Genomic DNA, 16,887 nt, shown 5'->3' with positions numbered 1-16,887 from the left:
CCATGTAACTACAGATGTGTGTGTCTTACACAGCCAGCTCTGTGACTGTGCACTTGTATGCACGTGTTCTTGGACCGACCTCTGCCACCATCACTTCTTTACTACTTTCTTTCTAGTCTCTCAGCTTCAAGATCCCAGCCAAGTCCTGAGTCTTCTGAGCCTGGGACTGGTGGGTGGCTGTGGGGGAGGAGGCAGGCCTGGGAGGTGGCCTGACCGCTCACATTCCAGCCAGAAGCAGAGCGGCCAGGGCGGCAGTCCGGCTGTCACCCTAGTGACCTCTGCGTGTCCGCTGCCTGCCCGCCCACCCACAAGGGGCTCCCTGAGACGTGCCTCCTGGCCTGGCCAGCCCAGCCCTAAGCCTAGGAGCAGCCACCCGCCAGGCAGGGACATTCTGACTGGCTCCAGCATGCTAGGGACCTCTGTAGGGACGGAGTCCCTCCTGGACCCCGGTCACTGTGCAGGGTAGCCGTGTGTGGGAGTGAGGGTGGGTGAAATTGCGTGTGTGTATGTCTGCTTTGTGTGTGTTCGCCCATAACACTGGTGTCCACAGATGCAGGTGTGGGAGGCACTCTGTCTTCGATTTGGATGTGCATGTGGGCACTGGTTTGTGTTGTGTGTGAGTGTGGTTGTGCGTTTCTGTCTAAAGGTGCGTGCCTTTACTGGGCGTTTGCAGCACTCACCTACTGGCTATCTTTGTAAGCAGGGGTGTGTACCTTGCGTATCTGTATTCTTTCACGTGACTCATGCTCTGCCACATACCCATGCACCCCACTGGGCCCCAGGTGTTGAGAACACACTCTGGAAGTTTTGCACCGTTTATACTTAGGGAGGAGGGGGAGAAGGCACACATGGTAAATCTGCTGAAGTTTTTTTCCCTTACGTGAACTCTAATGACTTGGCATCTGTGGTTTCCCTAAGGGCACCTTAGTCTTTAGTCACTTAACTTGGGGACCCTACCCTCCTCTCCCTGGCTTCCTGGGTAGTGGGATGAAGTGGCCAGAGTAGGCAAGGGCAGTGGCAACCATGAAGATTCCAATGTCCTTGGGTTATATCAAAGCTTCTTCTAGCTTGCCTTCCTTGCAGAGCCAGCGCTATGCCTCCACATTGTGGCTCCCAGCCCTGAAACCTCAAGTGACAGCCTTTCCTTTGACAGCCCCAGCTTCTGTGGCCATGTTTACCTGCTGGTGTAACACAGGGATCGATGAGGCACCTGGGGTGCAAGGAATAGTAGCAACTGAGCACAATTGTGAATTCCAATTTGTTTCTCACTAGAGAGAAAAAGAAAAGTATCCTGTCAGGGCCCAGTGCAACGGCTCAGTGGCTAAATACTCACCTTGCACGTGCAGGGATCCCAAATGGGTGCTGGTCATTTGGCATTTGGGGAGTGAACCAGTGGATGGAAGATCTTTGTGTTTCTCCTTTCCATACATCTGATCTGCCTTTCCCATAGAAGTAAATAAATCTTTGTTTTTTTAAGAGTCCTGACCAGCCTGTAAACAATAGACAGAATAGAAAGGATCTTACATGTCTGCCAATTGCAGAGGAACAAGGACAGGAGAGATTCCTGTACACACAAACACGCATTCTCCTGGTCACCACACAGGCAGTCAGACCTGCCCTGTCCCCAAGGCCATCTGGGGAGGTCCTACTGCTGAGGGATGGCCCAAGCCAGTGTTGCCACCATCACTTGGCTGTTGTTTCAGAGAAAGCACATGCGTTGATGGCACACATGTTATATACCAACCAGCATGCCTTGTCTTCAAACTCCACACCACACCGAGTTCTGAGCCATACCTTCTGAAGTGGGTTTCAATTGCTCCCATGTTGAAGATGGAGTTGAATCATTGGCCCACAGACACTGAACTGGGGCTGTGTTGGGGATCAAGCCTAGATCTTTCTCCAAGTCTCTCCAGCGAGGATGAGTTCTGTTCTCAACAAAGTCAGGGCTGTGTCTTGCTGCCTTCTGGCCTTCCGCTTGCCAGAGCAGAGCAGGCACCTGACAAAGCCAGTGGTTGGCATGGGGTAAGAAAGGCCTCTGGCCAAGCAGCCCACCTTCCCAGATGAGTTTGACACACACAGATCAGTGTGTGGAACTGGGCTGCGTAAACACCATTTGGGCCAGGACTGTGCAGTGGACCCTGTGTAGCCCCGTATTTCAAGCATGCCAGGCTGCCCACACCCTATGTTAGTCACGGCCTTGGCCTGCAATATCTGCCCTAACCTATCCCAGTTCCCTGGCTTTCAGCTTCCTGACTCATTTTCCCATGTCAATCCAGCCTCTTCGTGATGCCAACTCTCTGACCTCTCTACTCTAGGTCTTTCTCACTCTAGGACAGTGCAGTGCTATCTGCAAAATGTCTCAAGTGCCCGCGGATGGGTACCCTCTGCTTTTGCCTTCGTTCTGCAGCTCTGACCTGGACGTAGACAGGGAGCATCAAGTGATGCAGTATGCTGGGGTTACATCATCCTGGCTGGCAGAGAGAGTGGTGGAGGGCAGCTCTGGGCCCAGGATTTGTTCACTGATTTGGTTGGACATGGTTTGTCGTTAGCAGCTACTCAAAATCACCAGCAAGCTAGGTCAGCCTCCCCTGTCCTCATCTCCTGCCTGTTGGATGAGAGGAGCCCCCCATCCCTGACCCCAGGCACGTTTCCCCTGTAGGCCAGCAGTTGGAGGGGGGATGTCCTTCATCCAGGTCCCCACTGCCCCTACATTGCCCACTACTCCCAAGCATGGTACCTACTCCTGTGTTGCCTCCTTGCCCACTTGCTTATCTGTCTTGCCTCAAAAATCGCAAGGCCTGCACAGGTAGGTCCTGTGCCTTTCCTCACCCTGGTGTTCCAGGAGCTTCTCCCATGTGAGTGCAGGAGTCCAAACACCTGGGCCATCCTCTGCTGCTTTCCCAAGTGCATTAGCAGGAAACTGGATCAGAAGTGGAGCAGTTGGGACTCGAAGCAGAAGTTCAAATCTGCTGTGCCAGTGTCTTCCCATTCTATTTAAATTCCCTTCAGAGGGACCCCCCCTCACACACACACACCAAAAGACCCCATACTCAAGACTGCAACTTGGGTGGGTTCTTCTGGTGGTGGGAGTACATATGGGAGTGAGTGCCACCTCCGATTACTGTGTAATCATGGCCTGGGCAGATCACCACAGCCCCAGGGGACGAGGGTCAAGCCTTGGGCCAGAGACAGAAGCCTGTGGGAGGCCTAGGGTGGAGCCAAGTTGGCAGGAGGGGCGAGAATAGAGCCCATGGTTGACCCTTCCATTCCCAGGGTGGGAACCAAGATGGCAGCTACCACCAGGTCTGGGAACAGGGGAAGGTGGCTGAGGAGCCCGAGCCTGGTCCCAGGCCTCCGGGGCGACGTGTCGTCACCCAAGGAATGGAAACCTGTACTTTGGGAACTTGGCAGCCAGGGCTGGGTTTTTCGTGTTTTCTGTAATTATTTCCCTTTTGTTCTCCCTTAGTATTTAGTAAAGCCCTTTGTGAAAATGCCAGCTGGTCTCAGCTGTGCTAAGAGCAATGACAAAGGGGGGACCCTGTGCCTGCTCAAACCCGGCTCATTGGGGGTGGGTGGCAGTTGCAAATGAGAGGTCTCCCCCAGCATGGAGGCCAAGGAGGCACTGGGGGCCTTTCGTCCAGACAGCCTCCCCAGCAGCAGTCTCCTTCCAGAATCTTCCAGACCTGAGCCCTGACAGCCAGTGTTGTATTGGAGCCTGGGCGGCCTGGGGCAGGCTGTGTTCAGAGAACCAGAGGCTGGGCACCTGCTGTGCTCCAGCTGCTCAGAAGGCGGGGCACCCGTGCCCCAGCTGGGGCTGCTGTCGAGGAATCAGGCTCCCAAGCTGGGAGCTGGGCCTAAAGCCACCGCTTGTGCCTGCCCTCACTTCTTCCCCTCCTACTCCAACCCCCAACCCCCTTTCTGGGTCCTGTCTGAGCTTGGGTTCCCTGCCTGTCTGCTGCCCACAGCGGATGGGGGCTAGGTCCCTGGTCCCTTCCCACCCGCCCCAGACCCACTGGGACCACACCCCCCACCCCCGACCCCGTCTCCTCAAATCTCTTCCCCTCCCTGGTTGTGCCCCTCAGCTGCCGCAGGGCGTGCAGGCAGGCCGGGGAGCCGTCCCTCTCTCTGGGAACAATTGGCCCTTTCTCTGGGTTGTGCGAGTGTTACATGAGCAGAGGAAGCTCTTTGTAACTAATCGGCTGTGATGTGGAACCAGCCACTGGGCCCCAGGCTCGGGGCTGGGTTGCCTCTGGACGGCTGGAGGGCTCTGCTCTGGAGTCTGCAGAGGGAAGTTCAGGTCACCCCTCCTCCTCCTGCCCTTTCCCTGATGGGAGGTCCTGCAGCAGGCTGGCAGGTGGCTGCTCCTGCCCTGATGGCACCTCTGCTGGACCAGGTGCCCCCGTGGTTTAGGTAGAAATCCACGGGGAAATGTAGGCTCCACTTTGCAGATGGGAAAAGGGTGGCAGGGGTTGACAGCTTGTAGGAGGCGAGGGCAGGAGCAATTCAAGTTGGCCTTCTGCTAGCCCTGTGGCTTTGGGAAAATCTTTTTTTTTTTTTAATTAAAAATTTATTTGTTTATTTATTTTTCCATTTGAGATACAGAGTTACAGAGAGAACGAGAGACAGAGATCTTCCATCCATTGGTTCACTCCCCAAATGGCCACATTGGCCAGAGCTGAGCCCTTCTGTAAGACCTGGGTTGAATTCCCCATGCTGTGTCCAGCCCTCACCCTGACCCTTGCCCCAGCCTGCCTGCCTCCTCATAGGTGCAGGGTCCCAAGGACTTGAACCATACTCCACTGCTTCCCCAGACACATTGGTATGAAGGTAGAGCAGCAGTGGAACAACTGGGACATAAACTGGTGCCCATACGAGGTGCTGGTACCACAGGCAGAAGCCTAGCCTACTCTGCCATGGTACCAGCCCTGGGCAAGTCTTTCTATTCACTTTTTTTTCCAGTCTGAGAAACTGGCTGTGTGGGGGGGGGCGGGGGGGGGGGTGTGTGTTTAACCTAACAGTGAAGACACCTGTATCCTCCTTGGACACTCCTCCATGCAATTCCCAGCTCCAGCTCTTGACTTCAGCTTCCTGCTAGTGCAGACCCTGGCAGTGGCTCAAGTGGTTGGGGTCAGGCTCCCCACAGGGGAAGTCTGGGTTGGCTTCCCCAGACTGGCTCTAATCCTCACCCTGACCCTTGTCCCAGCCATGGCCGGCCTTTCAGGAGTGAAATACAGGAGTGAGAACTCCCAGGCTGACTCAAATAAATCAAGCTGAAAAAAGAAGGAGCAGGCCTCAGGTGCAGAGTCTGTGCTAGCAACTTTTACTGTACTTCAGTTGATTTTTCACAGTTACCTGTCTATTTCAAGGCAGTGATATAAAGTTTTCTTTAAAAAATATTTTGGATGGGCCCGGCGGCGTGGCCTAGTGGCTAAAGTCTTCGCCTTGAAAGCCCCGGGATCCCATATGGGCGTCGGTTCTAATCCCGGCAGCTCCACTTTCCATCCAGCTCCCTGCTTGTGGCCTGGGAAAGCAGTCGAGGATGGCCCAAAGCTTTGGGACCCTGCACCCACGTGGGAGACCTGGAAGAGGTTCCTGGTTCCCAGCTTCGGATCGGCGCACTAGCCCGTTGCGGCTCACTTGGGGAGTGAAACATCGGATGGAAGATCTTCCTCTCTGTCTCTCCTCCTCTCTCTGTATATCCGGATTTCCAATAATAATAAAATCTTTAAAAAAAAAAATATTTTGGGCTCGGCGGTGTGGCCTAGTGGCTAGGGTCCTCGCCTTGATCCCATATGGCCGCTGGTTCTAGTCCCGGCAGCTCCACTTCCTCTCTGTCTCTCCTCCTCTCAGTATATCTGACTTTGTAATAAAAATAAAATCTTAAAAAAAAAATATTTTACACAGGGGGCCCGGCGGCATGGCCTAGTGGCTAAAGTCCTTGCCTTGAACGCCCCGGGATCCCATATGGGTGCTGGTTCTAATCCCAGCAGCTCCACTTCCCATCCAGCTCCCTGCTTGTGGCTTGGGAAAGCAGTCGAGGACGGCCCAAGGCTTTGGGACCCTGCACCTGTGTGGGAGAACCGGATGAAGTTCCTGGTTCCCAGCTTCAGATCGGCGCAGCACCGACCGTTGCGGTCACTTGGGGAGTGAATCATCAGACGGAAGATCTTCCTCTCTGTCTCTCCTCCTCTCTGTACATCTGACTTTTGTAATAAAAATAAATAAATCTTTTAAAAAAAGATATTTTACACAAAAAAGCACTAGCTAATGTAAACAAATGGAGATCTGCATATTGTGGTATCCCAGCATGGCAAGTATCATGTCTACAGCCCAGGATTCCAGCTTTGGGCTTGGCAAGAAGTGACGTCACACTCAGATCTCTCACCTCCCCCACCCCACGCTGTCCACCCCATCACTCTCCTGACTCCATCTCACAGACTGCACCCTGGCTTTTCTTCCTGTTGCTGCTGGGTTTGGAGTTCCTCAAGTGCTGAGCAAGTGTCTCAGGCCTTGGACTCTCGCTCATCGCCCAACGCTGGCCCTAGACTGGGACAAATGGATATTTAAAAACTGCTGAGGGGGCCTGCATGGTGGCACAGGGGGATAAGCTGTGGCCTGTGATACCAGCATCACATATGAGCAGTAGTTTGAAGTCCCAGCTGCTCCATTTCTGATCCAACTCCCTGCTAAGGCGCCTTGGGAGTGTGGCGGAAGATGGACCAAGCACTTGGGTGTCCTGCCACTCACATGGGAAACAAGGATGGAGTTCCTGGCTCCTGAATTTGACCTAACCTGGCCTTGACCATTATGACCATTCACTGGGGAGTGAACCAGTAAGAACTCTGTCTCTCCCTCTCTCTAGCACTCTGCCTTTCAATTAAATAACTAAATAAGTCTTAAATACACAACAACAAAATAAGGGCTGGGAGCCAGAAGTCAGCTCCCTGTGGTCCAAAAGGGAAGGCAGGAACAACTGAGTTCTGAGCCCAAGCCCGACACTTGCTGGCCGTGGGGGCCTGGCCAGGTCACTGGGCATCTCAGAGCTCTTCCAGCCTCATGGAGGCGTGTTCAGCACCCCATGTCCACGAAAGGGACTTGAGGCCCACATCCACTTATCAGGATTGGGGTTGGCCCAGTCACAAATCCAGGCCCTTCCAACCCATTTCAATGCAGACAACTGAGAGTACAAATGGGACTAGAGGAAGCAGAGGAGTGGAGATGAGAATGGGGTATGAGGAGTAGGATGACTGGAAGGTGAGGGTGCTGAAGATTGGGTGGCCCCTTCCCAATCTGGGGATCTGGGCCACACACTACCCCCCTCGCCACTCCTACTCCCAAGTGTGCCACCTCCCAGAAACCCTGGTGATTGGACCAGCAGGATTCGCATTCCAGCTCAGCACTGGATGGCTGGATGACTTGAGTAAGTCACCCAACCTCCCTGTACTTGCTGATTCTTACGGCTTGAACAGGGGGCTGATGCCAGCATCTGGTAGGGAGAGGAGGGCACTGCTGTGAAGACTGCAGGGGTCAGGCATGTGGGTTTGTGACCTGACACATGGAAAATTCTCAATGGATCTGAGTTCCAGTAAACTCTGCAGGTTCCTGGAAGATCCGGAAGTGATTCAGGTATCTGATGTCATGTGAGTCATTAGGTGCATCATGGAGGCTCCCCGAGGCATCCCTGATTGGAGGTTGGAGTTGGGAAGTTAGAGTGTGAATGGCAGATGTCAGCTACACACCCAGCTCCAGCTCCATTCCCACTCCCAGCCTCCCACTTCCTTATTCCCAGGGCAGGAGCCAGGCCTGTCCTTGAGGGTCTCTTGGACTAAAGATCTGAGGCCTCCTAGCTGCATCTTTCAGATGAGAGAAGCTGCAGGCAGAGGAGGATCTACAGAGAAGCAAGGAGTATTCTTGGACCCACAGGGGTGCCTGAGGGACTGGCCAGAAGTTCACTAGACTTTGTCTCTTCCACCCCTTCCTCCACCATAGGGGGAAGCTATGCTGGCCCTCCTCTGCAACTCTGGTCCCCGATGCATGCTTCTGCCTCCTCTTCCTGGGAGAACCTGGGAGCTGGCAAAGCAGGATGCATCCAAGAAGAGGCTGGTCCAGCTCAGCCCGGCTGGCTGCAGCATTCATGTCCATGATAGTGATCTTCCTGTTCCCACTTTAAACTGTGGAGATTGGAGAGCCCCAGTGCTCCCAGGAAGTGGCAATGCAGTTCAGCTTCCAGGAAGGTCCACAGATAGGATTGCCTTTTCTCTGTGAGACACAGTAACACTATGTGACCCATTTCCTCACCTTTGCAAGGCCAAAGTGTGTGACAGTTCAGGATTTCACAGACACCCCCAAAATCACAGTGGCTGAAACAGGACAGAAACATATTCTCTCCTCTGGTATAAGTAAGATGATAAGCATGCCCAGGCTGAGACGGCACCAAAATTTCAGGAGGCCAGTTCCCCTGCTAACCCATTCTGCTGGCTGACAAAGATTGCAAAAGCTGCTACCATCACATTCTAGCTCCAGGAGAAGTTCAGTGGCTAGGGGAGTAGAAAAGTATGCTCCTTCCTTTGGGAATATTTTCCAGAGATCCAGCCCAACATTTCCACGCCCACCAGAACCCTATCAAGTCTTAGGGAGCAGGAATTGGCCAGAGTTTAGTCACATGGCCACAGAAAACCAAGAAACAAACAGGGCGACATTTAGTGCTGAGTGTTGCCATCGGTTCCCACAGCCACCTGCTTGATCCTGGCCACTCTTGGCTTGCTGTTGCTGCAGGCCTGTCCTGCTCCTTCTGCCTCCATGTCTAGCAATCCACTAGACTCCTATTGTATCTCCCAGGTCGACGTCTCGTTACATAATCCTCCTGCTCCCTGGAGCCTGTAGCGTAAACCACACTCTTAGCAAGGCCTTCAAAGCTCTGTGCAGCCCAACCCCAGGCTCACCACCCCACTGGGACTCTCTCCTGCCCTGCATACACAGGCTGGCCCTACCATAATCCTTGACATCCTTCAAACCACCCATACCCCACTCAGCCTCTCCTCTTTTTGTAGGTTTAGATAATTTGTTCATTTATTTGAAAGGCAGAAGGAGAGAAAGAGAGAGAGATTTTCCATCTACTGGCTTACTCCCCAAATGGGTGAGAGCAAAGCCAGGAGCCAGGAATTCCGTGAGTCTCCTGTATGGGTTAGAGGCCTAAGCACTTGCCATCTTCTGCTGCTTTCCCAGATGCATTAGCAGGGAGCTGGATCAGAAACAGGGCAACCAAGACTCAAACCAGTGCTTCCATGTAGGATGCTGGCTCTGTAGGTGGTGGCTTAATCTCCCGCAGGCCCTGCTGCTCTCCATCTTCATTGCATCCTGAAGACGCTGCCTAAGCATCATCTGCTCTGTGGGAGGCCTTCTTGGTCCCCTTTCTTGGAACACTCTGTACTTCACATGCTCAAGGGTCTGCGAGAGTACTGGCCGTCAGGAGGGGGTCAAGCCACTCGCCCTCCTGCTGCTGCGAGGTGGACTGGCAGATGTGCATCGATGAGGATGACACTCAGCTGGTCTTGTGTCCTCGGTGCAGTGGCCAGGCCTGTCACTCAGCAGAGTGGGGGCAATGAGGCACCCCCAGAGGGGGTAGCTCAGGCCAGGCCAGCCTGTCTCCAGGTCCAGTCTCTGGGGGAGGGTGCTTCTGTAACTGCAGAGGAGTCCAGCTGTTCCTTGAGCTCTACAGGGGATTTATTCCAGAGTCCCCACTCCCCCCACCCAGATCCTCAAATCCTGCAAAGTTCAATTCTCTTGTATACAGTGGTGTTGTTCTTGTGTATAACCCATGCAAGCCTCCCATACAGCTCTCACGCGCTCCAGCTTACAGATCATATTACGTCAATCCTAGGCAAATCGTTCTACTATACTATTTAGGGAATGCTATGAGAAAAAGGGTCCGGGATGATGTCATTTTCCTAATCCCCTTGGTTGGCTGTTGACTGACCATACAGATGATAAGGGACCGGGCACAAACACTCCCAGGCATGACACTCCGGTGGAGCTGATCAGACCCTCGAAGGTTGCCCGCAGCTCTGGTTCTGAGTTGTTTAGTCTACACCGTCTCCACTGACCTCTGGCTCGCTCACAGACACAACGTCATTCCCAACAAGGACAGGAGCCTCTTGACACCCCCTTGGGTTCCAGGGATCAGGGTGAGCTCTGCATCTCCTGCCAAGTGGGCTCCAGGCTCTTCACCCCATTGCCAACTCCAGGATGCTGAGGCCAGGCTGTGGGGCCAGGCTGACTGCCTCTGCAGACAGTGTAGCCTTTGATGCAGTGCCCTCGGTGTGGAGGGGCAGAGACCCCGAGGCCCTCCCCTAGTTGCTTGGGGGAGTCCTTCAGTGGATGTCATTGTTTTGTTTTGATTTGTTTTTGAGCTCATGCACGAGCGCCACTGTCCACCCTCCATGCACCTGTAGCACTTTGCTCCTTGCGTGTGGTTCTTCAGTGCTGATCGTAATTGTCACTGACATGGGATCATTTGTCTCCTTGTGTGCTTGGGACACAGTGGGGTCCCGTGATGGGGGCGCCCTGTGAGCCCTGTCCTCTCTCATCCACATGCTTATAGCTTATCACTCCATGGGGAAGGTGGTCTTCAAGCTTGGCTCTATCCCTGGAGCGCAAAGGGCAAACCTGGAAGTTTCACCCATGTGGGCCCCTACACCCAGGCAGGAGATCCAGCAGAAGCACCTGGCTCCTGACCTCAGATCATTCCAACTCTTCCCAAGCACTTGGGCCATCTTTCACTACTTTCCCAGGAGTATTAGCAGGGAGCTGAGTTAGAAGTGGAACAGCCGGGACTTGAACTGAAACCCATATGGAATGCCGGCATTGCAGGCAGTCGCTAAACCCATTGCACCACAATGCTTTCCTCACTTCTAGCCGGGTCTCTGGAGATCAAAACTGCTTGTGTTCCCTCAAGAATGGGTCCAACTTTACAAAACTAACATTAACCCCTTCTGACCCAGCACCTCTTAGAAGTCCCATCATGCCCTGCACATACACTGAGAATCAATTACTTTCTGTTAAGATTTATTTATTTGAAAGTCAGAGTTACAAGGGGAAGAGAGAGATACAGAGATCTTTTATGCAGTGACTCACTCCACAAATGGTCATAATGGCTGAGTTGGACCGGTCTGAAGGTGGGAACGAGGAGTTTCTTCTAAGTCTCTCATATGGGGTGCAGAGGCCCAAGCACTAGAGCCATCCTCCTCTGCTGCTTTTCCAGGAGCATTAGCAGGGAGCCGGAGTAGATGCTAGGGCTTGAACTTGTGCCCAGATGGGATGCTGGTGCTGCAGATAGAGGCTTAACACACTGTACCACTTTTCATGACAGCTCACACACACAGCTTCCTCTTCACAGCAGAGTCCCTCACATTCAGGGGTGTAACGGAGTCTTACATCAAGAATACATTCATATTCATTGTAGAAAATACAAGCTAGCCTAAAGAATAAAATTTAAAAAACAGAGAAAATTCCTGTGAATATTTTGTGGTGTGTCTTGATTTTCTCGTCCACATCTGTACATATTTTTCTCATAAAAATGACATACTGTTGTATAGTGCAGCATGTTCAGCATGTACTGGGAATGGCTTTTCCTACCAATACCGTAGTTGTGCTGCTCGAGATCTGGAAGAAGCTCCTGGCCCCTGACTTCAGCTTGGCCCAGTTCCAGCTGTTGCAGCCATTTGGAGGAGTGACCCAGTGGATGGAAGCTTCTCTCCCTGTCTCTCCTTCTCTCTGTAATTTTTAAATCATTAAGAGAAAAACTAGATCCCTGAGGAATTCTTTTTTTAAAATATATTTAAAAATATTTATTTATATAAAAGGCAGAGTCACGGGGGGGGGGCAGAGAGAGAGAGAGAGAGAGAGAGAGAGAGAGAACTGATCACCTGGTCCCGACCAGGTTGAAGCCAGAAGCCTAAAAGTTCATGTGAGTCTGAAGGTGGATGCAGGGGCCAGAGCAGTGGGTCAGTCTCCACTGCCTTCCAAGGCACAAGAGCAGGGAGCTGGATTGGAAGTGGGGCAGCTGGGACCCGAGCCAGTGCTCATTTGAGATATGGCTCCACAGGCTACAGGTTAATTCACTGTGCCACCACATATGCATATGCTTGTGCATAGTAAAGTCTGAGAGTGCAACTGACTGTTGGTCCTGTTGGTAAGGGCTGCAAACCCAGGAAATAGACTTCCCAGTCATGGTTTCCTTTTGATTCAATTTGTTCTTTCCATTATTTATAACACTGTGTTGGGCAACCTGATGTTCACTGTCAAACTGCCCTACTGAGAGCTTGTGCCAGTTTATACTCCTCCTTGTAATGCCAGAGTGTTGACATCCGTGCAGTCTGGCAGGCCCTGGGGTTTGCACTTACGTGGTTGCCTATCAGATGCAAGGAAGTCACACCCCAGGTTTGGCTTTGGACTTGGTTTCCTTGGTGATTAGCTGTATTACTCAGCATTTCACTGCTTCCCTGAGACACCAGAGGAAAGCAATTTTGTAATGAGAGAAGATTTGATTAGATTATAGTTTCGGAGGGTCAAGTCCAATATGGGGCAGCCCCACTGGTTTGGCTTCTGGCATGGGTGATGGGTAACCAGGGTAGAGCGCGCATGTAGCAGGGGAGACATGGGAATTCAGGAAGCAAACGTGGCTGCATCCAATTTATTTGAAAGGCAAAGTTCCAGAGAGGAGAGACAGAGAGATCTTACATCCATTAATCCACACCCAAAATGGCTGCAAAGGCAGGAGGTGGGCCAGTCTAGAACTGGGCCAGGAGCTTCTTCCAGGCCTTTCACTGACTTGGCTGACTCGAGACAGTTTCCACATTGCTTTCCCAGGCTACCAGCAGGGAGCTGGATCAGAGGTGGAGCAGTGGGACTCGACCTGGCCCCTATATGGATGCCAGCATCACAGGCAAAGGCCATTTCTGCTACCAGAACCCCCCCCGCCACAACACACTCACCCCCACCCACCCCCACCAGCAAGTTGGTTTTTACAATCAACCCTTTTGTAAGAACTACCTTTTACCACACCTCCAATGACATTGCACTAGGCCTGCCTCCCAAATGCCGTTCCTGGAATAAGTTACGACTTACTAGAACTTAGGCGTTTGGCATTGAAAAACCTGTATGAATTCAGGAACCGAATATGTTTAGACCCTGCATCTGCCACATCACTTAATGTTTTTGTCCAATGCATTTCTTCCAGCTGTCCGTCTGCTAGGGTCTTCTATACCCCAAGTTCACTGAAATGGTGTGTGGCATTGCCAGGAGGGCTGCAGGGAGGGTGGTCTGAGCCCTACCCTGGTGTCTCTTGCATCACGGTGGCCAGACAGGCTGCTGCCCGGTGGAGGATGCCGGGAGCCCGGGCCAAAGCTTAGACCCTGTCTGGCTCTCTGGAAGGCTCTTGTGTTCAGTCCAGCTCTCAGAGCAAGTTCCCAGCCAAAGCTCCTCCTCCTGGCCTGCAGAGGCCCAGGCGCTGCCGGCTGCCACCCAGGATGATGCTCACAGCCCACCCCCCCACCCCTCACCCCCGTGGTTCTGCAAGCCAGCAGGCTGGCTGGCCAGGTGCGCTGGGAGGAGCCGGTGGCGAGGACAATTCAGGGAAGTGACCCCGCCTGGACTCAGAGCTCCTGCCCCAGCAAGAAGCCGCCCACTGGCCACAGTTGCTGAAGCTGCTGACCATGGCAGCAGGAAGTGGGGCGCTTACTCAGCTCCCGGTTGCACGTGGCTGTGTTTGTGGCTTCTTTCCACTCAGCTTTCCTCCCAGGCATAGCCTCCCAGCCAGCAGCTGGGGGAAGCAGTGTGGGGAGGAAGCAGGAGGGACTCCCCCCTCCTTAAAACATCCCCTGGAAAGGCTGCACCTGTGCCCTGCCAGCTCTGGCACCTGTTGCCTCACTGGGCACCAAGCCTGCCCTGCAGCCTTTGGCCGCAGAGTGAGGAGTACGGCTGGGGTATGGACTGGACCAGCAGGTTAGGAGGGGGACTCTGCCCGGAATAGACCACCCGTGGGTCTCCTGCCACTCATTCCCTACAGCCGTTGCACGTGGACTCTTCAGAATGTTCATGGAAATGAACATTGAAAAAAAACTACACACAGATTTCAATTCTTTCTTGCATCAAAATTAATTTATTTTTAAAATTTGAGAATTGAACAGAAGTTTCTATCTGCCAGTTTACTCACTCACGTGCCCACAACAATAGGTCCAAAGCCAGGAGCTGAGAGGCCAGTGTGATGGCTGAACAGGCTAATCCTCTACCTCTAAGCACAGTATCCCATTTGGGTGCTGGTTTGTGTCTAGGCTGCTCCACTTCGCATCTAGACCTTACTCCCATGTGGGAGACCTGGAAGAAGCTCCTGGCTCCTTGTTAGGTATTTAAAACTGGTTAGAGTTCTAGTTCATATGATATTACGATATTATTACGTGCAGCTAATTCCCGCAACCTGGTTCTTTACTGTGAGCTGAAAACACCAGAGGACGCAACAAGGTATCTTAGGAGGTTTATTCCAGCGGGGTAGGAACGGGGTGGAGGTGGTGGAGAGGAAAAAGGGGGGAAGAAGGGGGAAGGAGGCAGAAGGAGAAGAGAGAGAAGAAAGAGCCGCACCTGGGGGCCTTTTTGTCTGCAAGGTGTGGGGGGCAGGGATTGGGAGGGATTGAGGGCAGACCCCAGGGCATTGGTGCCTGCAGGTGAATGCCTAGGGATGATTGGTGAGTGGACAGAGTTGGGGAAGGGGCTAGAAGGTTGGGGTGGGATTCTCGGGTGGAATGCCAGGTTACATCTGATTGGTAGATGGCTAGACCAGCGCGAATTTCATGAGCTGTGAGGAAGAAATGGCGTCGGGTCCAGGGTGGGATATTCGAATAACTCCTTACACTCCTGGCTTTGGATCAGACCAGTTTAGGCCACTGTGGCCACTGGGGAGTGAATCAATGGATGGAAGATCTTTTTCTGTGTCTCTTAATTCTCTCCGTAAATCTGATCTGCCCTTACAAGAAATATGAGTAAACTTAAAAAAAAAATTTTAAAGTAAAGCCAGGAACTTTACAGTACAAGTCGCCTACCTGGGGTGGGGAGGCAGGAATCCAAGTACTGGGGCCATGGCCTACTGCTCCCAGGGTCTGCATCAGCAGAAGTCAGGAGCCAGAAGTGGGAATTAGACCCAGGCCCTCCACCTGGGGTCGTGAGCATCTTAACCTCCAGGTCAAACACCTGGCCCTAAACTCATTTTTTTTCCATTCATTTTCCTCTGAACCTTCTGAAGTCTATCTGTATTATCACCTTCCTTAAACAAATAAGAAAACCAAGGCACAGAGACAAGAGTCGCAGAGAACACCTACAAGTGAGGGGACACCTTACAGAGAGGAGCTTTCCTCAGGCGCACAAGAGCAGTGGTGCAGTGGCCTCCCCGTTTTCTGGAAGGGGCAAGCAAGGCTCAGGTGGGTGAAGGTACCTTTTCTGGGTGGCACAGCCTGTGGCAGGCAGCCCTCAGTGTCTCACTCCAAAATATCTCCAGCCCCTGGTGAACCCCCGCTCCCTCACCTGCCATGAGCTCACATCTGCTCCTGCTTTTTGCCATCTAGATTCTGGCTTTTTCTGACTCTTATTTTTCAAAATGTATTTATTTGTTCAAAAGAATTATGGAGAGAGAGAGAGAGAGAACTTCATGCTGGCTCACTTCCTAGGTGATAGCAATGTCCAGGACTGGGCCAGGCCAAAACCAGGAGCCAGGATTCTTTTCTAGGTCTCCCACATGAGTGCAGGGACCCAAGCATGTGGGTCACCCTCCATTGCTTTCCCAGGCATATTAGCAGGGAGCTGGATTGGAAGTGGAGCAGCTGGGGAACCAACTGGCGCCTGTCTAGGATGCTGACATAAGAAGCAGTGGTTTTTTTTTTTTTAAGATTCATTTATTGTATTACAAAATCAGATACACACACACACACACACACACACACACAATCAGATACACAGAGAGGAGGAGAGATAGAGAGGAAGATCTTCCGTTCGCTGATTCACTCCCCAAGTGAGTGCAATGGCCGGTGCTGCACTGATCCGAGGCCGGGAACCAGGAACCTCTTTTGGGTCTCCCACGCGGGTGCAGGGTCCCATGGCTTTGGGCCATCCTCGACTGCTTTCCCAGGCCACAAGCAGGGAGCTGGATGGGAAGTGGAGCTGCCAGGATTAGAACCGGCACCATATGGGACCCCAGGGCGTTCAGGGCGAGGACTTTAGCTGCTAGGCAACGCCGCTGGGCCCAAGAAGCAGTGGTTTTACTAGCTATGGTACAACACTAATTCCTCCCCAACCCCTGGATTTCCCTGTTCTTTCTGCTGGGCAAAAAAGGCCATGAGGGACCTTGCATAGAAGATAGCATGTGGGGTATCCCTGGAGCTTCCAGAGTTGTCATCCACTGTGCTACCCAGTTTCCACACATGGCATCAGCAACACATGGATGGGTTAAAGTTAAAACAGGGGGAGAGAGGGATGAGGCTGCTCAGAGCCTGGGGGGCAGCCAGCAGGTTTGGTGCCTGGAAGAAGCGAGAGGTCATCTCCCCAGAACTAAACAGGTGGCCCAGCTCTTGGCCCTTTCATTTCCCATGGAGGTGCTAATGGGCAGGGTGCCCCTGGGTGCTGGAACAGCCATTACTGCATGGAAGCAAGGAGGAAGGGGGAAGCTGTGCTTAGGGTAAGGTTCTCTGTCTTAATGGTCAAGCTTCGAGTCTGCAAGCCCAAACAGGTTCCCAGGCTATCCTAAGCAGAACTCGGGGACAGGCCTTCAGACCATTTGTGATGAGTGTGGAGTCTAACTGACATCTTCCCTGGGCAAGCAGCCTGCCACCTCGAGACACAGGAACT

This window comes from Ochotona princeps, chromosome 26, assembly GCF_030435755.1.
Source record: "Ochotona princeps isolate mOchPri1 chromosome 26, mOchPri1.hap1, whole genome shotgun sequence".
Lineage (NCBI taxonomy): Eukaryota > Metazoa > Chordata > Mammalia > Lagomorpha > Ochotonidae > Ochotona > Ochotona princeps.
This window is presented reverse-complemented; position numbering follows the sequence as displayed.